The following is a 26103-nucleotide window of genomic DNA, read 5'->3' as shown; positions in this document are numbered from 1 at the left end:
AAATAGTTCATGATCTAAATGTTGTTCAATTGAATTAATTATTCTGATTGCTATGCTGCATGAAATATTCTAAAAATTTTATGATAAGCTTATTTCAATTAGGCCTATTGATAGAAATTTTTGTAGTATTAATAATTACTCCTGACTTAGGGTTTGAATATTGAAACAAAAATGGAGGTTTTTAATAATAATAACCCTTTTTCTTAAAAAGACCATTAGTCTAATTGATAAAGTAAACTAATAATGTTTAAGGGAATTGGTTAGATAAATTAGGATCTTTTTCAATGCTACTTAATCTAATTAGCTTAATTACTTAGAGTAACTCAACATGTCATTTAATGCAATTAGGTAATTATGTTTATACTCGATAAATGATTGCCCAGTATGAGAATAGATGATATGTTTGCTAAATTGAATGTTCGTTTATTAGATTGCAACTTTATCATGAAATGAAATGGAAGTGTATGCATTTTCTCAACTGTGATGTTTGCATATCATATAGACTCGGTAACTCTCGCTGACGGAGATTACCAGCTGATCCCGGAACCAGAAGAAGGAATTTCTGAAGACCCTGGGAACGTCACCGGAGATTTAACTGAAGCCCCAAACCCCGGTTCGGAAAGTTTTAGTGTTGACATCTCTAACCCCGGCCCCACCAACGAAGGCAAGCCCCGGACATAAACCGCTATTTTTACTACACTGCAATTTATATATTCATGTATATCTACTTGTGCATTTAAGTTTCTAGGAATTGTATTTAAACCTTAGTTGCATATTCCTAGAAACCTATGTATTGAATACTAGAACCTGAGTCCGACTAGCTGCTAAGCTAATAGGACCGGTAGAAGTCGAGTGATTCCCTGTCACTCGCGAGCTTTATAGGAGTTGCAATGTTTACATTCCTGCAACCTGCAACCATTATAAGGATGACAGACGGGGTTGTGATTATGATTCATGACCTTGGCAAAAACCCCGTCCGTGTCGATGAAAATTTGATAAGGTCACAATGTGTGGTAGCAGTGGTTAAGCATTTGAAAGTACTAGCCACATGCTGCGAAATATGGTAAGCAGTAAGCCGAGTAACCGATCGACCCGAGAAGTGGACATACCCCCCACCACACGTAATTTGGTTTTTCGCACACGCACAGACATGCGGGAGTACGTTCCGCATAGCGGATAGGAGTACGGTCATGTAGTCACGCTATAGACGTACATCCTGCACATTTGATGTGCATATGGTCCTACAGTCGTTTGTGGTGGCACTGATCCACGAGTCGGAATGAAAGGCAAATGGTTTCTTCAGAACAATCGTTGGATGTTCCAAGTGTGTGAGTTAGGTTTACCCTTGCAAGGTTTGAAATTCGATTCAGAATCGTCCGTTTCTCATGGAGATTGAGACTGCTTGATCCCTTTGCCATATAGAGTAATAAGAGCAACCTGATGATGACCAAAGATGATGTTTGTTTAAAATGTTCTACCATGCATGAGTAGCTATAGTTGCTTACTTAGAATGGATAACTAACTAAAACCTCAAAACTAAAAGTTGAAATTAAGGATCTACTCTTTGTTGCTTTTCAGCTAAAACTATACCCAGAACCATTACAAGCCTTCATAGTCTAGCTACATGGCTAAGTATACCATGAAACGGGTAAGCCTTGTTGAGTATTAGAATGCTCAGACTTGCAAATTTAACTTTATTTCAGGTAATCCCCCTGAGGACTCTACTCTGCCTGTGCCCTGGCCCTATGCTCTTTCTGATGGTTGGTACGTGGAATGGGATCCGTCCCCGGCCAACATAGGTTCCTCCGAGTGATGTTGAGCTTGGGCTTAGCTCAATATCCGTTCCATGACGTCTGCTAGTGTCGTGTTTTATTTTCCGCTGCAGATACTCTAACTTTGAACAGTTTTGTATAAATTCGTACTAGTTAGGTCTTGCTACCATATATGTTTGAATACTAATGTAATATTATGCCTGTGATGTAAAATTGTCGGTGATTGTATCTCTGGACTCGCCTTCATGCGAGGTACCTTGTTTTGATCCTGAGTTAGGTGGTTTTATCGGGACTTTACCCGATAGGCCACGGGGTTACACCGTTTGAAGTGCAGTTGAGTCCTTACTGCCTTCTGAGAAAGGATCAGCGCACTTGAGCCAGTGTAATTCAGGTTGGTTCTGCCACATTCTGTCCACAATTTATCTATGAATCCTTGAGTTCTAAATCTTCCGCAATTATGACACTCAACCTTGGTGGTATTATGGATTCTTGAATTAATGAAAAATTTGCACCTTGCACATGGTTCAAGGGACCCGCAGCACCCTGAGTGGTTTTGGTGCTAGTGTTAGCGGACAACCGCAGCAGCCGCCACCACAACCCAACATGGTTGAAGTAATGGCCACCCACACTGAGTTGCTCCGCCAACTTGTTCAAGGGCAGCAAGCGTTTCAGCAATTCCAGTAGTAGCAGTGTGGGCACAATGTCCACCAACCTCAGGCTGGTAGCTACCTGGACTTCTTGGGCACTCAGCCCCCTTTGTTTCATAAGATGGAGGAGCCCTTGGATGTGGACGCTTGGACTACTTGTGGTGCCATGTTTCGATGCAAATAAGGCCCGTTTTGCCGCGCAACAACTTCACGGTACCGCGTGCCTTTGGTGGGACAACTATTTCGCCATGCTCCCAGCCGATCATGTTGTTACTTGGGAGGAATTCAAGAATGCATTTAGAGCCCACCATATTCTAGAAGGGCTTCTGGAGAGGATGCTGAATGAATTTCTGGCTCTTACTCAGGGTACCCACACCGTACTCCAGTATGCCCAGGCTTTCAATAACCTTTGTCAGTACGTGGGCTATCACACTGACTCTGATGCTAAGAAGTGTGATTGTTTCCGCAAAGGCCTTAGTACCAAGCTCAAGGACCGCTTATTCTCACTCAGGAAGACTGTATTTTGGCTCACTGTGCTGAGAAGAAGAGGAAGGCACCAGCTGGACCCTCTAGTGCTCTGCCACAGAGGTATCGTTTAGTGTAGAATGCTACTTTCAAAGCTCCTTAGAAGGCCCCTCAACAAGGGCGTTGGGTTTTTAGGCCCCCACAGCAGCAGGGCATTGCACGAACCCATGTGCCTCAGCAGACTGGCCCAAGGACGATTGCTCAGCAGCTTGCTTGTCCGAGCAACACAAATCGTTGCTTTAATTATGGGTGTTCTAGCCACTTTGCATGAGAATGCCCCCAGCCTAGGCAGCCAAATCAAGGGCAAGTTTCTAATCAAAACAATAAGAACAAGGGCAAAAGACAGACTGTTCGTGTTCAGCAGGGAAGGATCAATTTCACTACACTTGCTGATCTTCTAGAAGGTGCACCAGTGATGACGGGTACATTCTTTATCCACAACAAGCCAGCAATTATATTATTTGATTCTGGTGCATCCCATAGTTTTATTAGCGTAAAATTTGGTGCAAAAGTTGGCTTGGATTTTTGTCACACAAAAGGGTCATACATGATATCAACACCGGGTGGTCAAATTGCTTCCAACCAAATCATAAGGAACGTATCGATCAAGTTGGGTAGTAAAACCTATCAAAACCGACCTTATCATTTTGGCACTTGAAGTCATGCACATTATTTTGGGGATGAATTGGATGGCTCTACACAGGGTTACATTAGATATTTCTTCCCGAGCCGTGAAAATAAACTCGACCAGTCACGGAGCCATCTACCTTCTCGGGAATGCATAAATTCCTATGCTTTCATGATGCAAGGAGTCAAACGAGAAGATATTCCAATGGTGTGCGAGTATGCCGATGTTTTGCAGATGACTTGCCAGGAATGCCACCAGATAGGGACATTGAGTTCATTATCGAACTACAGCCACGCACTGCACCTATCCCTAAATGACCCTATAGAATGCCACACAAGGAGTTGGCCAAATTGAAACTACAACTGCAGGAACTTTTAGATAAAGGTTTCATTCATCCTAGTGCATCACCTTGGAGTTTCCTAGCCTTATTTGTGAAGAAGAAGGATGATAGTTTGCGGCTGTGTGTGGACTACCAACCTCTCAATACAGTGACAATCAAAAATAAATATCCACTTCCCCGCATTGATGTTCTCTTCGATCAATTAGTGGGAGGTAGAGTCTTCTCAAAAATTGATCTTCGCCCTGGCTATCATTAGATCAAGATTCATCCATGTGATATCCCTAAGTCTGTCTTTTCCACACGATACGGGCTATATGAGTATCTGGTCATGTCTTTCGGGCTCACAAATGCTCCTGCCTACTTCATCTATCTCATGAATTCGGTATTCATGCCCAAACTTGACAAGTTCGTTGTGGTTTTTATTGATGACATCCTTATTCATTCCAAGAATGAGGAAGATCATGCTAAGCACCTTCACATTGTTCTCCAGCGTCTTAGAGACCATCAACTCTATGCTATGTTTTCCAAGTGTGAATTCTGGTTGGATAATGTAAAATTTTTGGGCCCCACTATTTCCAGCAAAGGCATAGCCGTTAATCCTAGCAAAGTACAAGAGGTGATGGATTGGAAACCTCCCACCTCCATCCACCAGATTCACAGTTTTCTTGGTTTAGTTGGTTATTATCGCCACTTTATTCTGAACTTCTCCAGAATTGCTAAGCCTATGACTGAACTCTTGAAGAAAGGAGTAAAGATTGTGTGGAGCAAGAAATGTGAAAAAGCTTTCCACACTCTTCGGGAACACCTGACTATAGCCCCAGTCTTAGCTCAACCTGATAACACCAAGCCATTCAATGTTTATTGTGATGCATCCGGCACTGGTCTTGGTTGTGTGCGTATGTATGATAACCGAGTCATTGCCTACGCTTCACAAGCTCTTCGACCTCATGAGCAAAATTATCCAACATATGATCTCGAGCTAGCAGCTGTTATTCATGCTCTAAAGATATGGAGACACTATATTATGGGCACTCATTGCAATATCTACACCAATCATAAAGGTCTCACATATATCTTCACCCAAGCCGATCTGAATATGAGACAAAGAAGATGGTTCGAATTGATCAAAGATTATGATCTTGAGGTAACTATCACCCAGGAAAGGTTAATATAGTCATAGATGCACTAAGCCTCAAGGCTCATTGCAGTTGCTTGTCCGCAGAATTCTATAAAGCAACTCAATTTGGAAATGATTCCCCAAGGCACTCTAAACCACATTTCCATTGAACCAACCCTCCACGATCGAATCATCATGGCACAATTACATGATGAAGGTGTTAATCATCAACCAAAAACTATCTCAAGGAGAGAAGAAATATAAATGTTTTTGCCAAGACAAGAATGGAGTGCTATGGTTTGAATCTCGCATAGTGGTTCCAAAGAATCATGAGCTCCGAAAACAAATTCTTGACAAGGCACATCTTTCCAAGTTCTCTATTCACCCGCGTAGTAGCAAAATGTATCAAGATCTTAAGCAAAACTTTTGGTGGACTAGAATGAAAAGGGAAATTGCCAAGTATGTCTCGGAATGTGACACATGTCAGAGGGTTAAAGCTAGCCACTTCAAGGTAGCCGGTACACTTCAAACCTTGCCTATACCATCATGGAAATGAGAAGATATAAGTATGGATTTCATTGTTGGATTGCCCTCCCAAAGGCACGATTCCATATGGGTTATCGTGGATAGACTCATGAAAACAACACATTTTATTCCGGTACACACTACCTTCACTGCCAAGAAATATGCCGAGATTTACCTCGATCGCATCGTTTGCCTACATGGAGTACCCAAGATGATTATTTTAGATCGTGGTGCTCAATTCGTAGCACATTTTTAGGAACACTTACAAGCTTCTCTTGGCAGTAAACTGATTTGAAGCTTAGCTTAACATCCTAAAACAGATGGGCAAACCGAGAGAGTAAATCAAATACTTGAAGACATGCTTAGAGCTTGTGTCATTCATTATGATAAAAGTTGGGACAAATGCTTACCTCTAGCAGAGTTCTCATATAATAATAGCTATCAAGCAAGTTTGAAAATGGCACCGTTTGAGGCCTTGTATGGTCGAAGGTGTCGAACTCCTTTGAGTTGGTCCCAAACTGCAGAACGTAAAATATTTGGACCAGACTTGGTAATCAAGGCAGAGGAAAAAGTAAGAGTAATATAGGAGAATCTAAGAGTTGCACAATCTAGGCAAAAGAGCTACTTTGATAAAAGGAGAAAGCCTTTGCAATTTGAAGTTGGTCATCATATCTACCTTCGGGTTTCACCAACCAAGGGTGTGAAAAGGTTTGGAGTGAGAGGGAAGTTAGCTCCCCGATATGTTGGTCCTTATGAAATCAGCAAAATTTGTGGACCCATGGCCTATAGAGTGTGACTACCCCCTCCGCTTGCCGCCATCCATGATATCTTTCATGTCTCTCAACTCAAGAAGTGTTTTCGAGTTCCAACAGAAATTGTTGAACAAAAGGAAATATTGGTAGAACCGGACCTCTCTTATGTTTAATATCCTATCAAAGTTCTTGATCAAAAGGAAAGGGTCACTAGAAGAAAGGTGGTTAAAATGTATAAAATCCAATGGAGCCATCACACCGAAGAGGAAACCACATGGGAAACTGAAAGCTTTCTAAATAAAAATTTCCTCGGTTTTCTACTTTCGCCCAAAGGTACACATACTATCCACACTAGGTGTACTTATCCGAATCTCGGGACGAGATTCTTTTAAGGGGGGAGAGCTGTAACACCCTAGATGTTTAGAACCCTAAGCAAGAAAATCTAAACATAGCATCATGCATAATAATCCAGAATCACTGAAACAATACATCTAATTATGTGTGTGCATATGCATGTGAATGAATGTGTATGTGCATGGGTATGTATGTGTGTATGTGAGATTTTTTCTTTTGTGTTTATAATCTTTCATGCTCCACATTTCATGACAAATGTAGTATAAAAGTACACTCATATTTTAGTACCTTACAAAGTGTACTTCAAACACCATTTGCAAATTCAAAATTTAACACAAGAAATGACTAGTAATTCAAATCCTAGTAGTCCTGAATTTAAAATAACTTTTAAACCATGGCTCAAAATGAACTTTGGGCTAAAACAAAAGTTGTAGATTTTCAAATTCTCTATAACTTTTATGTTTAAAGTTTTTCAAGTTTCTGTTTGAAATTTTGAGAAAATTTAATTTGAATTTTGGCCCTTCTCTCTCTCCCTCTCTCTTCTCTCCCCTCCCCTGTCCTGTCCCGTCAAGGAGCAGTGGCCGCAGGCCACCTGGCCGATGATGCCTGCCCCAGCAAGCCACGCCAAGGCACGACCCCCAACAGGCACCAACCAGCCACCGATCAGGCCTACTGCCGGTGATTTGCCACGCCCCGAATCCACCCTTGCCTGATGCGCACGCGTCACGTGGTCGTCGACAGCCGAGCCACGACACGCCGGCGACGCCGCACCCTTGCCATGACTTTGTCCCGGCTGCGCCTCCCTCCGTTGTGTCATGCCCAGCTCCTCCTCTCCTTCCCTGTGTGCCTATAAAAGGGTTGCACTGAGCCCCTGATCACATGCGTCCGAGTACCACCACCACCCTGCCATTAGCGCCACTCGACCTCACCGTCGAGCCCCACTTTCCTCTCCTCCTCCGCCCAAGCCGAGGCTCTAAACGGGTCGCCCTCGACTTGCTAGTTCTCCACGACTTCCCCATGCCGCCCTCCCTCGCTGGACCGCTGCCGCTCATCGCCCGCACCTCGGCAGAGCTCGTGCTCACCGCTGGCAGTCCAACTCCGGCCACCGCAGCACCAACCGAGCACACCAATAGGTTTCCCTCGACCTCCTCGTGCTCCCCCAACCCTTTTCCCTCGCCACCAACTAGTTCCCTCACCGGATTTTTGCCAGGAGCAGCCCAGCCCTATCCAGGGACTATATTGCAATTGCAAGTTCTTATTAGGATCCTTTCTGCTAGATCTAGGGACCTATCTGCGAGAACTCGAGTACCTTTGCTTTCAAGAGGCTGTCACTTGTAAAATCAATCTAAAATTATAGAAAAATCAGAAAAATGCAAACTAAAATTTATTGTGACCCTCTTGATGAACTCGACTACTTTTGCATAGATGGATGACTTGTTACAAACTATAACTTGAGCTAAAATAAATCTTGTTTTAAGTAGCCCATAAATGTATCTCTTGATCTAGGACAGTACTGTGAATGATTTTTAGACTGTAAACTAGTCTCTACTTGTTAAAACTTATCTCTACAAGTAGTTTTTGTAGTTTTTTGTTTGATGTGCTATTTTACTAGAGTTATTTGTTCATGCTGTTCTACTGATATTTTAGGGTTAAAAATTTTATAGTAGAGTAACCTTGATACATAAATGCTATGGACAAAGTTTGGAACTTTTTACTTCTATCTAACTTGCTCATATATTTTAGTAAGAAAAACTACATTAAATCAAAGTAACTAGTTCTGGTGCTTAGAAAAATAAGAAATTTTAACCAAAGACTACCTTTGAATAGATTATCATGTTGGAAAGATTTGATACACAGAAACTTTATGGAACTACCTGTAGAAACAAATCTTGACTTATTTTCTACTCCCTGTATCTTGCACACTGAAACCTAAAAAATTTACAGTAGACTCACCATAAGTTTAGAAGTACTCGGTAAAATATTGAGCATCAGTTCTTGCATGGTTTATTCTGTATAAATGGATCTTGATCTTAGCAGTAGCTGTTTAATGTATTTTCCATGATTAATCCGCTAAATGAAAATGGCTGAAAATTTTATAGTGAGTTTGTACTTAAGTAATATGCTCAACATAAAAATATCAACCCTAGAAACTATCTCTACCAGTAGTTTTGTTGTAATCCATGCTTACTTTTGAAAAATGGCCGTTAATAAAATGATAAAACCACCCACTTACTTAATGAAGTTAGTTAATCCAGATAGTACTCGATAAATGACTGCCTAAGGAAAAGAAAATGAATGCTTTACAACTTAACTTGTGTTTTGTTGAATTACAACTTTATAGAGAAATAAGTTATTTATCTTGTACTATTAAGGCCACTCATACATATGCATTCATATAGAATCGACGACTCTCACCGATGGAACATACGAGCTGGTGCCGAAGTCCGAGAGTGAGCAGTGCGAAGCTCAAGTTAATGTAACTGAAGTTGCTGAAGACCCAAACCAAAGTTCGGAAGCGCCCACAGCTAGTTTTGTTCAGGAAGGCAAGCCCTAGAGCATAACCCCTACTCTTAAACTTATGCAACTTTTATTTATATATGAAACCCTAGTTGCATGATCCTAGTACCTATGATATGAACACTAATTTATGTCGGTCGCTAGATTGCAATGCTAATAGGACTCCGGTAAAAGTCGAGTGATTTCCTATCACTCACGAGATATAGGAGTTGCTTGTTTTACCTATGTTGGAATCATAAGGTCGACGGACGGGGCTATGTTATGATATTCCTATTGATATTTGAGGCCCCGTCTGTTTAGGGGAAATGGTAAGGTCATGGTGTGTGGTAGTGGTGGTTAAGTTTTTGAACGTACTAACCACATGCCGAGAATATGGTAATCGGTAAGCTTAAGTATCTGATTGAACCGGTGCGTGGACATACCTCCCACCGTCTTGATGCTGTTCCCATGGGCACACGGTGAGTGCAAGAGCAGCCACTCCCCGGTGCCGTACCATGGTTCATGGACCTCTGTACTCGAGGACGATGGCCCTGATCCGTGAAACGGGAATAAAGGGAAAAAGTTGCATGTGTGACTCTGTGAGTAACCACGTGACGTGTGTTTAGGTTTCCCCTTGCAAGGTTAAGAAATTTGATTTGAATCATCCATTTCTTGCAGCCATTGAGACTGCTTAACCCTTTTACCACATAGAGTAAGAAGATGAATTATCAATCCTGTCCTCAGCTCTTCGATACAATGATGATGATTAATCTGGTTGGATGCTCAATTAATTATTTCCACCATGCATGATTTGGATAGTTGCTAACCTAGAATGGTTAATCAACCAAAACTTGATGCTAAAACTTGAAAGCAAGGACTCACTCTTAGATGCTTTTTGGTAAAAATAACCCCTCAGCCAAAAGCCTTGCATGTCTAGGAGTCGGCTAAGAATATACCTCTAGTCGGCTATGCCTTACTGAATATTAGTGTACTCAGCCTTGCTTGTGGCTTTGTTTTTAGGTGAGACCTTTGTGGACATCGTTGCTAGTTTGACTTGGCCATGTACTCTTCCTTCTGGTTGTTCGGTGGAATGGGATATGTCCCCAGCCACCGATGATAACGCTGAATGATGTTATGTACGGGATTCGTCATGATATCTTGTATCATCATTAGAACTATCATTTATTTTCTGCTGCACTACTAAACTCTGAAAGTACTTGTCTATGAATATTTTCGAACTTGATTTGTAATTATAATTCTAGTTGAACTCTGTGATGTAAAATTTGTAGATTGTTGTAATCTCTGGGCTCACCTTCATGTGAGTTGTATGTATGCATTGTTTCGATCGAAATTCTAGTGGTTGTGTCAGACCCGATGATCACCTAAGGCAATACAAACCAAACTGAACGTAGGGTATTACACTCTCGGCGGCCCGATCCTGTCTAAACCTTGTGTTACTTGCACCTTCGAGTTCCTGATCTCGGTGACACCCTACCTACAAACTCACCACCTCGGGGGTATCCCTCGGTGGGCGTGGCGGTAAAACACCGACAGCTAGCATGCCAGGTAGGGTGTTTTCATCGAGCATCCACTCGAGAACTCGATGGCATCGCTCAGCTTCACCAGCATCGTGCTCGACGAGGGCATAACTTTTATCTTTGGCTCCTGGATCTTCTTCGCCAATGGCTTGGGTGGTTTCAACAGCCACCTAGCTGACTCCAGGAAGCCGGAGGCCTCTACATCAACTCGAAGCAGCGACCTCAACAAGTTCATTGACAACCTCGATGAGTCGCTGTTCCCCGATCTAGTTCGGTAGATTGAAAGATGTCCGTTTTCGATGCGGCTTCAACTCGTGCTGCACTAGAACTAGTCAGATCGGACTCAAACTAATCTAGGGAGACTACACAATCCGAGTTCCTCTCCGACTTGAAGGAGGACTTGGATCATCTGAAGGGATATGAGGTGGGCTACGCTAGCAATAAACAAAATTTCCACCGCATAAACTAGGAAAACTGTTGTTATAAATCACGGAATTACCACTAGACGCGCGGGTGTGGAACTTCTGTAGCGCGTTGGGGTAGTGCAGACTGTCATCGGGAGTGCAGTTGTGAGACCTCCTCATGTGCGGTTCGTCCTTGTGCAGTAGATGCAACACCTCCAAGGTATCCACACGTACAGGGAAGAAGCGTCGCACTCCGGACTGCTAGGTCCACGAGGGCAACCGTGGGCGTGAGCGTGGGAATAGGCGGCTGCCAGCAGGTGTGGAATTAGGGTTAGCCTCTCCATGTGCCCTCACCCCTCATTTTATAGGCACCCACTAATGGGCTTCCTAACCGAAGCCTATTAGTGCACCTAAGCCCAGTCTAATTCGGATCATATCCTCATTAGGCTTCCAGCCCCTTAAGTGTGCGACCCTTTGGGCTCACGCGCGAACAGACACGGCCCGAGTACTCCTACTCGACCAATAGTTGACAGCAGCCTCTAGCAAGACGTGTCAACTCCTATGCGCGCGCAAAGATCATATCAGACGAGCCGTCACAATCTCATGTACATGCTATTCCCTTTGCCTCACGATATTTGGTCTAGCTCCAAGCTGACCTCTCTTTCTTGATGACCTGATCCGAAATCCTTGGTTAACACTTAACCCTAGCATGGCCATACAATTCTTGATCCGATCACTCGAGGGGCCCAGAGATATCTCTCTCAAGCAGAGAGGGGCAAATCCTATCTTGACTGACCATGTATCATAGCGTGCTTCTTGACAAACCCGTGAACCACCTTTATGACTACCCAGTTACAGAGTAGTGTTTGATGGCTCCTAAGTAGGTCGGTTCATATCTTGGGTAATTGCGACAATCTCAAGTCTAACGACACAGCATACACATTGTGTAATGAGAAATCACTATTTCTGTCCAGCCTCATGTCATACATGCGCCCACATTATTAGTTTGACATCTCCATGTCATATGACTTGTGAAACATAGTCATCAACTAATACATGTGCTAGTCTAATATTTATGTGTGTCCATACATGAACTTCCGACTAGGAACAACTTTAGAATAACCATACAAGTAAATAGTCTCACAAACAATTCACATAATTGCCAATCAATACAAGTTCGCTTTCATGGATATTCAATGAACACATAATACATCATGGATACAACAAAATATGATCATCTCTATGATTACCTCTAGGGCATATTTCTAGTCCACGACTAGTTTTCTATGTTACTGAAGAGGCCTTGCTGCCAAACTACTAGTAACCCTCCGATTACTAGTTCCCGACTAGTTTTCTATGTTACTAAAGGCGCCTTACTCCTGAACTTCCAGTAACACTCCATTTGCTAGTTTTCGACTCGTACAATGTGTAGTTTACTGAAGGGGTATTGCACCCGTACAACCTTGCCAATGGTCTCGACGGAATTCAATTTTCCGACCAGAAGCAGCCTGAAGCACCCGTACCACCCGCATGGATGTCAACTGTGCAATCAATGAATTGATTGACAACCTAGAATCCCTCGAATCGACTCCGCCTTGGTCAAAGATCCTATCCAACAAGTTCTTCCCTTAGTCGGAAGAGGATTGGGATTGTCTACCACAAGTTGGAGGAGGATTTGGATCATCTACTACAAATCAGAGGAGGATTTGGATCGTCTACCACAAGTCAGAGGAGGATTTGGATCATCTACTACAAGTCGAAGGAGGACTAACCACCGTCTATCGAAGGGCTCCCATCTCCGCAGACTACTCGAACTTCATCAACGATGCACTACCCTTATCAAGCGGCCACCAGGGCCTGATGGTGCCTTCAAGTTGTTCCGACGGGCCCAGGCATCCAAAGGGCATGGAGCCCTCCAAGCTACCCGGTTCAGCCCACTTTTCTACTCTTTAAACTTGGTCAAGTGGGCCCGGGCGTCGGAAGGGCATGGAGCCCTCCAAGCTACCCGGTTCAGCCCACCTTTCTATGCTTTCAACTTGGTCGGGCGGGCTTAGGCATCGGGCGGGCTCGGGCAATGGGCGGGCTCAGGCATCGGACGGACACGAAGTCCTCCAAGCTAGCCGGCTCAGCCCACATTTTTTGCGCCATCAACCCCGACAACATGTCGAGCCTAGAACTGTTCCAGGAAGGCAGGACCCATGATTCCTCGATGACTACTTCGCCCTTGCAGGGGCACTCGGCAGCCCGCCGGTGACTACTTCGACTACACATCTAGTTGGAAGCAGGAATCTCTCCATCAGTGGCTAGTTGGAATTGAATCCGACTAGTCAGGTTTCATCAACAAACTGGCGTGGCTTCATCAACAAGTGACATGACATCATTGGCAATTACCCACGAATCAAGAATGACAACTATCCAAGCTCATCTGGTTTCTACGCACTGGGGTTGGGCGCAACAAGGCGGCTGCCCACGTGAAGACTGAGACCCAATTCAAGGAGGTTTTATGGAGATCTTTAGGGAATTTATTTAACCATTGTCTTGAGTTTTATCTCGACACAAGGGTTTTTTTCCCAAAGAATTCGTTCAATCACTCAGTTAGGGGATCAAGGAGTTTGCCCAAAATAGAGCTTGTTCGTTCATCCATATTTTAGTGTCATACAAACTATCTTGGCCCGCTCAAGGAATTCCTTTGGGCTAACCAAGACATCTTCACATGGCAACATACGACTTGTTTTGGCCCACCCAAGGAGTTCCTTCGAGCTAGCAAAGTCATCTTTGCACAACGACTACTTTCATAACAATGCATGCGCAGGATTGCGTTGTCACTTCCTTTGGGCCAACCGAGACATCTTCGCATGGCAACATACGGCTTGTCTTGGCCCGCCCAAGGAACTGATCAAGATCAAGTGCAGGACCTCGTCGTCACCTCCTTCAAGCCAACCGAGACATCGTTGCATGACATCATACGACTTGTCTTGGCCCGCCCAAGGACCTGATCACCCCACGCAAAGGACCTCACCATCAATCCCTTTGGGCCAACCGTGATGTTTTAGTAAGTCAACATGTGAATTCTAGTGGTTCACCCAAGGAACCGACTGAAACTACCTGCAAGATTTATTTCTCCTTTGCTAATTGACTTCCAGTCACCTACACATACTTCCAGCATAACTCCAGTTACTGGTTCATGATTAGTATTACGTGCAAGTTTGCTGAAGAGGCCTCGCTCCCATACTTCAAATAACAGATTAGTAGTTTCCAACTAGTATGCTATGTTACTGAAGAGGCCTCGCTCCCATACTTCTAGTATAACTCCGTTCTACTGTTTACGACCGGTATTACGTGCAAGTTTGATGAAGGGGCCTCGCTCCCATACTTCCAGTAATAGATTATTAGTTTCCAACTAGTATGCTATGTTACTGAAGGGCCCTCACTCCCATACCTCTAGTAAAACTCTGTTTACTAGTTCACGACTCGTATCCGTGCAAGTTTACTGAAGGGGTCTCGCTCTCATAGTTCCAGTAATGCTCAGTTTACTAGTTTCCAACTACTATTCTATGTTAATGAAGGGGCTTTGCTCCTATACTTCTAGTACAACTCCGTTTATTGCTTCACGACTGGTATCCATGCAAGTTTGCTAAAGGGGCCTTGCTCCTATAGTTCCAGTAACAGATTACAAGTTTCCAATTAGTATCCTATGTTACTGAAGGGGTCTCGCTCCCATACTTCCAGTATAACTCCATTTTACTAGTTTACGACTAGTATTACACGCAAGTTTGCTGAAGGGGACTTGCTCCCATATTTCTAGTAACAAATTACTAGTTTCCGACTAGTATGCTATGTTACTAAAGCGGCATTGCTCCCATACTTCCAATATAACTCCGTTCTACTAGTTTACGATCGGTATTACGTGCAAGTTTGTTGAAGGGGCCTTGCTTCCATACTTCCAGTAATAGATTACTAGTTTCCGACTAGTATGCTATGTTACTGAAAGGCCTCACTCTCATACTTCTAGTATAACTCCGTTTACTAGTTCACAACTTGTATCCGTGCAAGTTTACTATGCCGGTTGCAAAGTAGATAGGAAGAGTACATTGGAGACTTGTCAATTCCTTGGTCGGTCACTTCTGTCTTGGAGCTCTAAGAAACAAAAGTCCATTGCTCTATCCACCGCTGAAGCTGAGTATGTTACTGCAGGTGCTTGTTGTGCGTAACTACATTGGATGAGATTTACTTTGAGCGACTTTGGTTGCAAGTTTAGTAAGATTCCACTCTTGTGTGACAACGAGAGTGCCATCAAGCTAGCAAACAATCCAGTAAACCACTCAAGATCTAAACATATTGATATAAGACATCATTTCTTAAGAGACCATGAGACCAAAGCAGATATCATTTTGAGTCATGTAAGCACCGATAAACAACTAGCCGACATCTTTACTAAACCACTTGACGAGCAAAGGTTTTGTACCTTGAGAAGTGAGCTAAATATCTTAGACTCTTGTAACTTAGTTTGAGATCATGCACATGTTTGATTGCTATAGAGTAATTCTTTTGAAAAACTTACTAGAATTGTTAGGAGTGTGATTTTCAAGAAAATTTGAATCTTTTCTTGCTTTCTTGAGACTATTGTTCACATTGCTGATTGTTGGCTAGTCTCAAGCTAAGTGAGCCTCTTACATCACTAGATCTCTCTATCAAAATTCAATCATATCCTTCATTGAAATTCTGCTCAGTTTGAGGGGGAGTCGGGTACTCTGTCTAGATACTCCAGACCTCCAGATACTCTGGACTTTTGTTCGGATACTCCGGATGGTGAATCCATCCCATATTTACCGTGGAGGGGGTCGGTTAGAAACTCTCATTCCTTTCTTTTCACCGACACTGCATCCCTTTTCTTCTCCTCTCCCTCTCTCTCGCCCTAGGGGTGATTCTCACCATCCAAACACACAAATCTTGCAAATCCTCTCCGAAAACTCCGGGGATTCATCGGATTCGATGATTTTCGCTTGTTCAAAGTTTCTCAAGGTATTCAAAATTTAAATCGCCTGATCTCCCAATGTGGTTGGCGTTAGTCGATATGTCTTGGGGAGTAGTCTCTACACATGTCTAGCATCCTGTGGTTAAAGTTTGATTCAATTCCCATGGCTAAACCTTCAAATCTTTGAACCTAGGGTTTTAGGGCACGACATCCGGATACTCTAGATACAGGCCTGGATACTCCGACCCTGCTGTCCGAAGTATCTGGACACATATCCGAAGTCTCCGGACTTCGTGTGACTGGTCCTATTCTTTTCATCAAAATCTATCTAGACTCGTTCATAATCATATCACATCTCTTGTCTAGGAAATGGGGAGAGCAAGTGAACCATCTGGTCAATGTCGGAAAAAGCATCATCATGATCTGCAAATTGAACAAGAAGAAGTATCTCCTCCAAGTCCTCCTCCGAAGGAGCCACAACCAAACTATCGCCCCGGCAAGGAACCTGCCAGCAGCAACCAAGCTCCATCTCATGCATCTTGGAAAGCTCCTTACAAGATGCCAAGCATGGCCGTGCCTCCTCCTTCCCGCGAAAATCCAAATCGAAAGGGAATTGCTTGGGAAATCTGCCCTCGCACACCTCCACGTCTGCAAATAGAGTTTCAAGTAGATCAATGCCAATATCCCAGGTGCCCGAAGCTCACCCGTCCTCAAATTTTGCCCGGTTTTGCGGTTGAAATGAAGAAAAATTACTTCAAACAAACCATGGCACTGACTAATGCATGCAAGGAGGATGTGTATAAGTATGAGAAGGCAGAAAATTTGGAAAGAAGATTTTGGTGCCAACTCCATCAAGACTTCTACTCCTCCGTGGTCTTGTGCAAGGGAAAGGCACCTATTGTCCCTTGCAAGTACGTTGATTGGGCATACTTTGAGAAGCTCAACGATCCATTTTTCAATCAAGCGATTGCAAAGTGCAAGGAGTTTAGGCTCTATGACATCATGGGCTTTCGATATGATTGGAATGGGGAGATCCTTGCTTAGTTTCATTCCTCTCTCTACTATGATGCAAGGAAGATTGCTTTCTTTTGGATGATCGAAGGGGTCAAGTATGGAGTGGATTACATGACTTTTTCCCGCTTGCTTAGGCTTGGCTCTGAAGATGAAAAGAGGAATCCCATTCATGTTGAGCATCAATTAAAGCCAAATCAATTACCGGCTCTCTTCTACAATCCGATCCAAGCCAAAGCCGGTAACGCAAGCACCCTCCAATCCTTCTTCTACATGATGAATCAATTCTTTTGTGCCACCATTGATGCTAAGGATGGAGATGCTACGGCACTTCAATACTTTGCTTGCAACCTTCATGCTTGTGTCATGCCCGGTGGAAGACCCTTCTCAATCATAGACTTCATTTGGAATGAGTTGAGGACGATGAATGATCCACAGAAATTTCTACCGTCTGCTCCATATCTCATGTATATGATAGAGAGTGTCACAAAGGTCACCTTTCCTAAGGACTGCAAGCATGTGGCACTTCACCTTCATCCTCGCTCCCGTGATGCACCGCATGCACGTCCACTTCATGCTGGAGCCACTAGGAATCCATGATTTGATCCTCCTTCGTCTACTGTTGGAGCTTCTTCTTCTCTCGCCATGGTCACCATGACACATTCAAAAAGAGGGCACTCAAGAGTATCTTCTGCATGTGCAGGATAGCAACTCAGGAAATAAATGAAAACCATCGTGATATTATTGAGATCAAAAGTCACTTAGGGCTTCCTGCGGATCCTTACCATGAGTTGCCCGAGTTTGATGATCCTTTTGCCAAGTGGGATGCCGCGGATGAGGCCACTATTGCTGATGCTCATGCCCCTCTTCCTCGCCCATGTCAACGCACTCGTGCACCTACTCGCTCTGGTCGCTCTCCTCCTCATGGCCAAGAAATTTTTGATGAAGATGAGGAGACCGAAGAAGAAGAGCCCCGTGACTACCGCGAGCACCCCGACTCCGATGAGGACGAGGATACCTCCAATGAGGACGCCCTAGATGATGATGAGTAGAAGCCCACTTTGCTCTTTTCATTTCCTTTTTTTGGCACTTGATGACAAAGGGGGAGTGAAAATGACCATTTATTCACTCATTTGAGATTGTATCGAACAATTTTGCTTTATCGCTCGCTTGAACTCATTCTTGTAATGACTGTGTGGTGTGAGAAAACTTGTAATATGTGCTACTCTATGTTTAAAACTATTTGGTTGTCACATTCGAGGCTGTTCTAAGGTTTAAATGATAGTGTGATGCTTATTTGAATTGTGATGACTTCTTATTTTCTTTGTTCTGTGCTAGAAGTCCGAATACTCCGGTTATATAGCCAGATACTCTGGACACGGTCTAGAGTCTCCTGACATATACCTGGAGTCTTCGGGTTTTGCAGCCAACACAAATTTTTCTTGAATGCATAACCTGTCATTTGCACTACGCATAGTATTAGCACACACTTGCTCACCCCACTGTAGAATTTATAAAGAGCTTTCATGTTTTCTTCATAATATGCCAACTTTGACTTTTGAGAAGTCAATTTGAAATTCAAATTCATGGCATACATTAAGGGGGAGCTCTTTATATGCTTAAGTTTAAATCTTTATGATTATCAAATGAGATACATGTGGGTTAATCACCAAAAAGGGGGAGATTGAAAGATATCTAGGCCCCTTAGTGGGTTTTGGTGGTAGCTGACAAAGCATATGTATATTTAATCATGTTATCAATCATGCGTGCCGGTGCTAAGGGTGTTTAAGCAAAGCGTATTATGAAGCATGACCCCTCAAAAGGAAAAATGAAAAACGGTGTTTCAAATTTACTTGAAGAGTAGATTTTATTTTGAAATTGAGTGTAGGAACGCCGTACTATCAAGAGGAACTTTGATCTACAGGTGTTGATGTGGTAGTTGTGCTCAAGAGAACCTACAAAAACCATAAGAATCAAATCTACCACTATAAACAGCCTTCTTGTGAAATTCCCTGCTAAACTCGGGGTGTCGGGGTCGTGGTTCGGAATGTCCGGACATAGTGTTCATGAGTATCGGACATTTTCCCGGAGTATCTAAGTAATTATTCCCGGCCGTAGATTGCTCTGAGTCTGGAGTCTCCGGATCCCAGTGTTCGGAGTATCCGGACATATACCCGGAGTATTCGGGTACCCTTTAGCCAACGGCTAGTTTTCTGTGAGAGGGGGTATAAATACCCCCATACCCCCTTTCACTCAACAACTCTTTCTCATTTCGACCAGAAACGCCCATAAGCTAAAGAAAAACTCTCTCACTCCCCCTTTCTTCATTCCTGAGTGATTATCTTTGGGCATTCAAGTGAGATTGTTGCAAGAGCAAAAATTTATGCTAGTCAGCTTCTATTCCATCCCTTGAGCACATCATCCTTGTCTAGCCAGTGGATTCAAGTTTGTTACTCTTGGAGCTTCAAGCTCCTAGATGGCTTGGCATCACTTGTGAGTGCTCAAGCAAGTTGCAAGCATCACGGGAAGTTTGTAATCGTCATTTCTCTCGGAGGAACTCATAGTAAGTGACCTTGGATTTGAGCGTTGGTCTCACCCTTGGGAGAGGAGCATAGGGGTTCTTAAGCACTGTCTCTTGAATCCTTCCTCAATGGAGACGTAGCTCCTTTGGGAGTGAACTTTGGAAAACAAATTCTATCTCTCTCTTGTGCTCCTTACTTGTTTTATTGGTTGTTTGCTTGTGAGACTAACTTTCTAGGGTTTGAAGATGATATAATATTATACAAGCCTCTAGAGCAAGACAACTGGTAAGAAACACTCTAAAGGTACCATAGCTCTTGTAAATTTACTCGATCTAAATTACAGCATCAATATCTCCTTTTTGTGTAGTTTGCTTCATACTTAGATAGTCTGGACATTATCTCCGGAAACTCCAGACACAAATCTCAGAGTATCCGAACATATATCCGGAGTATCTGGATATCTGTGTTACTAACAGTGTTCAAAGTCTTTTAAGTTTCAGATTAGCCTATTCAACCCCCCCTCTAGGCATCTTGAGGTCCTTTCAAGAGGCTAATAGGCTTGTGCATAGCGCTTCTTGTTATCGGCTAATATGTGATGTTTCGGCTTTGGAGCTATCAGCTTGTGATTGGAGGAAAGAGATCATTGACTATTTAAAGGATCCATCATAGAAAGTCTCCAGACATATAAGATTATGGGCTGCTAAGTTTGTGCCGCTGGAAGATGATCTGTATTATCGAATAGTTGATGGTGTCTTGCTCAAATGCATCGGAATCGAGGAATCTAAGAACCTGATGGGTGAAATACACGAAGGTGTGTGTAAGGCGCATCACTTGGCTTTCAAGATGAAGTGGATAATAAGAAGAAACGGATATTTCTAGCCGATGATTCTTGTGGATTGCTTCGAATATTACAAGGGATGTCAAGATTGTTAGAAATTTGGTAATGTCCATAGGGCTCCTGCATTGGCTATGAACCCTATCATAAAGTCGTGGCCTTTTAGGGGGTGGGGCATCGATTTGATCGGCCAAATTTGTCCATCATCAAGCGAGAATCATAAGTTTATATTGATAGCAACAAATTACTTCACCAAGTGGGTTGAAGCAATTCCATTGAAGTCAGTGACCTTCAAAAATATGATTGATTTTGTCAAAGAACATATAATCTATCGGTTTGGTAGTTTTCAAACTATCACGACCGATCAGGGTACCATGTTCACTTCAGGAGAATTTGAAGAATTTGCTGTCAGTATGAGAATTAAATTGTTGAATTCTTCTCCTTATTATGCCCAAGCTAATGGACAAGCAGAAGCGTCTAATAAAGGAATAGTCAAGTTGATCAAAAGGAAGATTGACGGACAGCCGAGGTGATGGCAAACTTCTCTCAATGAGGCGTTGTCAGCGTATCGGATGGCATGTCATGGGTCTACAAAGGTGTCCCCTTACCAGTTGGTTTATGGACATGAAGCTATTCTTCCGTGGGAAATAAAAATTGGCTCAAGATGTGGTTCTTTACAAAATGAGCTGACAACCGATGAATATACACATCTGATGACAGATGGCTTAGAAGATTTTGACTTCCCATCAGCTTAGGGCTTTGATAAATGTTGAAGCAAATAAAGCACGAGTGGCCAGATGGTATGATAAAAAGGTCAAGTTAAAGAATTTTCCCAAGGGGATTTGGTTTGGAAATTGATTCTGCCGATAGGGTCTAGAGATTAGAAGTATGGCAAATGGTCCCCTACATGGGAAGGTCCTTATCGGATAAATCGGTGTATTCCTCGCAATGCCTACATTCTGAAAATGCTCTAAGGAGAGAAGTTTGCGCGAGCTTTGAATGGTAAATACTTGAAAAAATATTATCCTAGCATATGGGTGGATGCTTGAGCCAATCATTTGCAAAGAGGATTGGTTCAAAAATTATAGCCGATACGAGAAGTATGGCCTTTAGTGTAATATGAGGGTGATAGAGCGATCATGCATAAAGGCAGGAGTGCTCAATTAAGCTGATGGTGCTTGAGCATAATCGGATATGGCTGATGCAATACGCGTCGCCCTTAGTGCAAAAATCAAATTTGTTTGAAACAACATTTTGGATATCGGCTACTGAAAATATGGAAAGGGAAACATTGTTTACGCTAATGTAGAACAAAGGCGCGATAGATAAACATAGAGGTGAAAGATGATACATCCACTATATCAGGTACAATCTACTCATCAAGGAAGACCCTATTGACTACATCCTCGATGTAGATTTCAGCGTCGATGATCCCAGTGGCTTCATCAAGCTCGACAACGAGCTCGTTGAAGCCTGCTTGGTCTTCTCCTTCAAGGAAGATGGGGTGCAGAGTTCGGAGCTCGTGCCCAAGTTGAGTCTGCACCACAGCCAGAGCAATTGCAGCCCTCTGACGGACTCTGTGGCTAGCGATCTCCCTAGCGCAGTTGGGAATGTCTTGCAGGCGGTCGGTGAATAGAGTGCCCCTGGTGTTCACTATGGTGGTGGCATGATTCACCGCCAGATGCAGGGCCTTGAGTTGGGCCTCCAAAGCTTTTGAGATAAAAGAGGAAAAAGATCAAAATATGGAAGGTTATCGAAGAAGGGAGATTTTGGTCGAAGAGAAATCATACCTGCAACTCTAGTGTCGGCATCAGCTAGAATTGTGTGGGCAGTAGAAGTTTCCCTTGGCAGCTAACAATGTCGCCTGGGTAGCCTCCAGGCAGAACTCTAGGCGTCTGACCTCACGAGTTGCCTCGGAGTAGAGGTCACAAGCTTCGTTCCTCAGAGGAAAGGGTCGGGCGTTGTTCTCATCATTAGGAGTCTGCGGAGCCGGAGGAGGAGCTCGCTGGGGCTACGGGTAGTGCGTCGCGGATGGCACTGGAAGATTCGCCGGCCATTGAGATGGCCTTGCAAGATTAGGAAAGGTCAGAGGCATGAACATGAGGATATACGAAGGCAAAGATTCTCTCACCCTTGACGGCGGAGACGAGCGCGGAGGTTTTGATGAGCGTCAGCTGAACCTTCTGCCGATCGCATGTTTCTGGCCATAGTTTGGATTTGTGGAGGATTTAGAGAAGATAGTGTGACAGCAGATTCGGTTTGATTCTTTTTACCTTTCCCATGATCTCTATTTATAACCGCTGGGGAAGACGAAACGTCTCTTTGCAACAGTTGGTTGGAAAGTGCATGCGTCGCACTGCTACAGTTGGTTGGGAAGTGGAAGGGTCAGGAGCATGCCCCGGTTTTCATTCCAAGGATCGAGGATTAGGAGTGACTTGAGAAGACCGATCATTGTGGTGGAGACTAGAGGATCGTTCATGCTCGGATTGGAGAGGTAATCATGACTAGAGAGAATTTTGGAATAAAAAATATTTATTCCGAAATTGAGGGGCATTGTTGATACCATTTTTTGACACTAAGTCTAGTCAAAGATAAGGCTAGGAGGAGTCCGATGGGACTGTCCGATGCTAAAGAAGTGGAGGCGGCCGATTGACCAAGATGGCGCCACAGTCGATGGAGCAGAATTGGCGCTGATGGTCCATGTTAGCAAGTTATCGTGTAGAGTCCGAGTCTTGTGGTAGTTATTTATTTTAGAAAGATTGTTTTCTTTTTAGCCAAGTTATGTAATGTCATGATCGACCAGGAGTTGTAGCTTATGTTATAAATATTGTCCTGCGAGTTTGTAATTAGAGAAATCATACAATCAATACAACAAACCCTTTTCTTCATTATCGGCGACTTCGCCAAACTCTAGTTTCGTAGTTTTTTCTTTTCAACAAATTCTTCTGGCAGCAGGGCTGCATCACTTCGATCTCCACCGCGCTAGTAAGTTTTATGTTTATTCGAGCAAATTAGATCTTTGATTGACGGCGCATCGCTTCCTTCTCGATCTATTTACTCACCAGTCATCGATATTTGCTGTATTTTCCAAGGTTGATTCGTTTAATCTTGTGTATTTGAGTTTTTATCACAAGTTATCTAGCTTAGATCTCAGCCTTTCTATTGACTGCAGTTATATTTTATAATTTTAAGTTACTGATCAGAATATAGCCGATTAGATCTGAATCTAAGTGTTGTTCGTGTAGTACTGAGCAATCGGTACTGCCTCACAGTAGAATCGGCTGCTTTTAATCGATTTCTTATTATATCTTATTATATCTGCATCAAGATTCTCACCGATACTCCTTTGGAACGGTTCAGAAATCCAGCCGATACGTTCTAATATTTGACGTTCCCTTATTCCTTATCAATCAATTACAGGTCAAATTAACTGGCACGCCTATCACTTACGCGAAGCTAATTGGAGCCTGCGCCGGAATAAAGCAAATCTCCCAGGTCCTCGTATGTGGGCACGTAAGAAGCCGATCGTCGGTTTTTTGCATCAATAGTATTGATATTACTTTTAGTGGAGGTTCTTTACAATAACCGTCAGTGATAATGACTTATTCTCTCGCGGCTCCAGAACCGACAGCGCTAATCGTCATTTCTACAGTCACATGCGTAATTGCGGTTTCAAAACCTCCATTTAAAAGCCTCTAGAACCGCCAGCGGTTATACCTTTTGTAGTGGTGACAAATACTCGCAAAGAAGTACTACAATTTAACCCTCACGAAAGCACAACATTTTATTTCCAAAAATCATGATCGTGCACAAATACTTCTAGAGCAAGTACTAGAAAGCAGGTATAAGTGTGTTGTGAAATACCTTCTCTTGCTTCAGGATGGCATCAGCCTGGCGGCGCACCTTGCTCTTGAGCACATCGTCGGCGCACAATAACCCCCTCCCATTGCATCGACGTCCTTGATCCGGAACCAGGTAAGCCCCGACGCCAAGGTGACATCAGGCCCATGGCCACCGACGCGGGCAGAAGAGGGTGGAGCCAGCCGCGGCAGTCGACGGCAGCGGTTCCCTCTTGCGCTCCCACGAGGAACTCAATCTGCAAACTCTATGATGAGAAAGGCTAAAGATTCATGGCCTATTGATGCGGAATCGGCCGGCGAGTGCCCTACGCATAGCAAATCGGCGGTGGCGGCGATGGGGAATTAGCAGCGGTACCTGCGCAAGGACCTCGGAAGAGATGGGGAATGTTCCCCTACGACGCGCGCTGCTTCTCGCGAGCGGAGACATGGTGATTTTTCCCCGGTGGGGCCTACCCTAAAGCTGCCTGCCACCCTCATACACATAAGGAGGAGGCCTTATCTCTAGTGGGGTCCACGTATAAGGTGGAGCCGCCTTAAACACTAATGATGCCCTTATGGGAATTGAGCATCCTGGCACCTTTCCCAGAAGCAGGCAAGGTCAAAACTTCCGATTTACTGCAATAGATACGTTCACAAAAACTCGATCAGTTGGACAGGTCCCTACTACTAGCCACTTCCCAGTTAGGCTATTCACAATAGAAGTTTCATGGGATGTTTCATGGCATTAATTAGCCTGCCACATCAGCAATTTGGATGACATGGCACATCATTTAAGAAGTAAGAGTTTCATGGAGTTTCATGAGGATGAAACTATGTTAACCCATTTCCAAGAACTTGGAAACCGTGTGAAACCTCCATTGAGAGTGTTTTGTTTCATCTTCACACAATTGAGTAAATCCTATTGGTTATTTATTTGCAGCATTTAAGTAGTATGTTGGCATATGAAATAGTGAGATGAAACTCTCTATTGAGAGAGGGTGTTTCATCCTTCTACAAAGTTGACGTAGCATTCTTGGAAACATGAACATGAAACTCCCATTGTGATTAGCCTTATGAACCACGGACATGTCAAAAACTTGTCATGCAGGAACCGTTTATTGCGGCTCTGTGCCTGAGCGATGGCACGGCAGGTTTATTTACGGTGATGTACACTGCTATGGCTATTAGGATCTTTTGTCGCTCATCTTAGCACCAGACACAATTTGGTTCGGTATTAAAACTACTACAGAGCTATTTTAGTACTGGATCCAAATTTGAAAGTCCCGGAAGCCATTTTAATAGTGGGCCAAAACACCACCCGGTACTAAATGTCAATTCAGTATTGATTGCTGTTTTGGCCTGATTCTAAAATTGCATGGCCATTTAGTACCGGTCAATGACACCATCCGGTACTAAAGGGTGTCATTTAGTACCGGTCGGTGTTTTGGCCCAGTACTAAACGGTTCTCAACGGGTTACTTCAAAAGAAAGCTACATGCAACACCGGAGGTCGTGGGTTTGAATCCACCGGCCACATGCGCATTTAGTATCGATCGCTGCAACCAGTATTAAACGGGCCTGCATTTAGCAGCGAATGTTCAAACGTTCCTAGCTTTCCATCTGGAAGCGTTGGAACGATTGTTTGTATTCGATTCCCACGTAGCTGTCTACTACCTAATGAGCCATATAAACAATTCTATCATGATGTTAAACTTTTGGGTGGTGATGATTTCTATGACATGATCACATGACTGAGTTGTGACCCTTCTTCTAAACTAATAACCAAATCCGCATGTCTGCATTCCTCAAAGCAAGACATATCTC

The 26103-nt window shown here is 43.4% G+C and overlaps 2 long non-coding RNA genes across 3 annotated transcripts; both read right to left on the bottom strand.

Moving 5' to 3' along the window:
* Positions 1 to 2432: 2432 nt before the first annotated feature.
* Positions 2433 to 5998, bottom strand: LOC112899348. The gene is made up of 3 exons (XR_003230036.1): positions 5965 to 5998; positions 5821 to 5865; positions 2433 to 5747 (listed from the first exon to the last, which is right to left on the bottom strand). It is a non-coding gene; the product is annotated as an uncharacterized LOC112899348 (long non-coding RNA).
* A 15-nt stretch (positions 5999 to 6013) lies between these two features.
* LOC112899347 lies at positions 6014 to 24750 on the bottom strand. Of its 2 annotated transcripts, XR_003230035.1 has the most exons (4): positions 24657 to 24750; positions 24306 to 24537; positions 22232 to 22507; positions 21717 to 22151 (listed from the first exon to the last, which is right to left on the bottom strand). It is a non-coding gene; the product is annotated as an uncharacterized LOC112899347 (long non-coding RNA). The 2 variants fall into 2 exon arrangements; XR_003230034.1 differs by lacking the exons at positions 21717 to 22151; positions 22232 to 22507 and adding an exon at positions 6014 to 6072.
* Positions 24751 to 26103: the final 1353 nt, after the last annotated feature.

This window comes from Panicum hallii, chromosome 7 (assembly GCF_002211085.1).
Source record: "Panicum hallii strain FIL2 chromosome 7, PHallii_v3.1, whole genome shotgun sequence".
In the NCBI taxonomy this organism is placed as follows: domain Eukaryota; kingdom Viridiplantae; phylum Streptophyta; class Magnoliopsida; order Poales; family Poaceae; genus Panicum; species Panicum hallii.
Note: the sequence above shows the minus strand (reverse complement) of the source record. Positions and strands in the feature narration are given on the sequence as shown.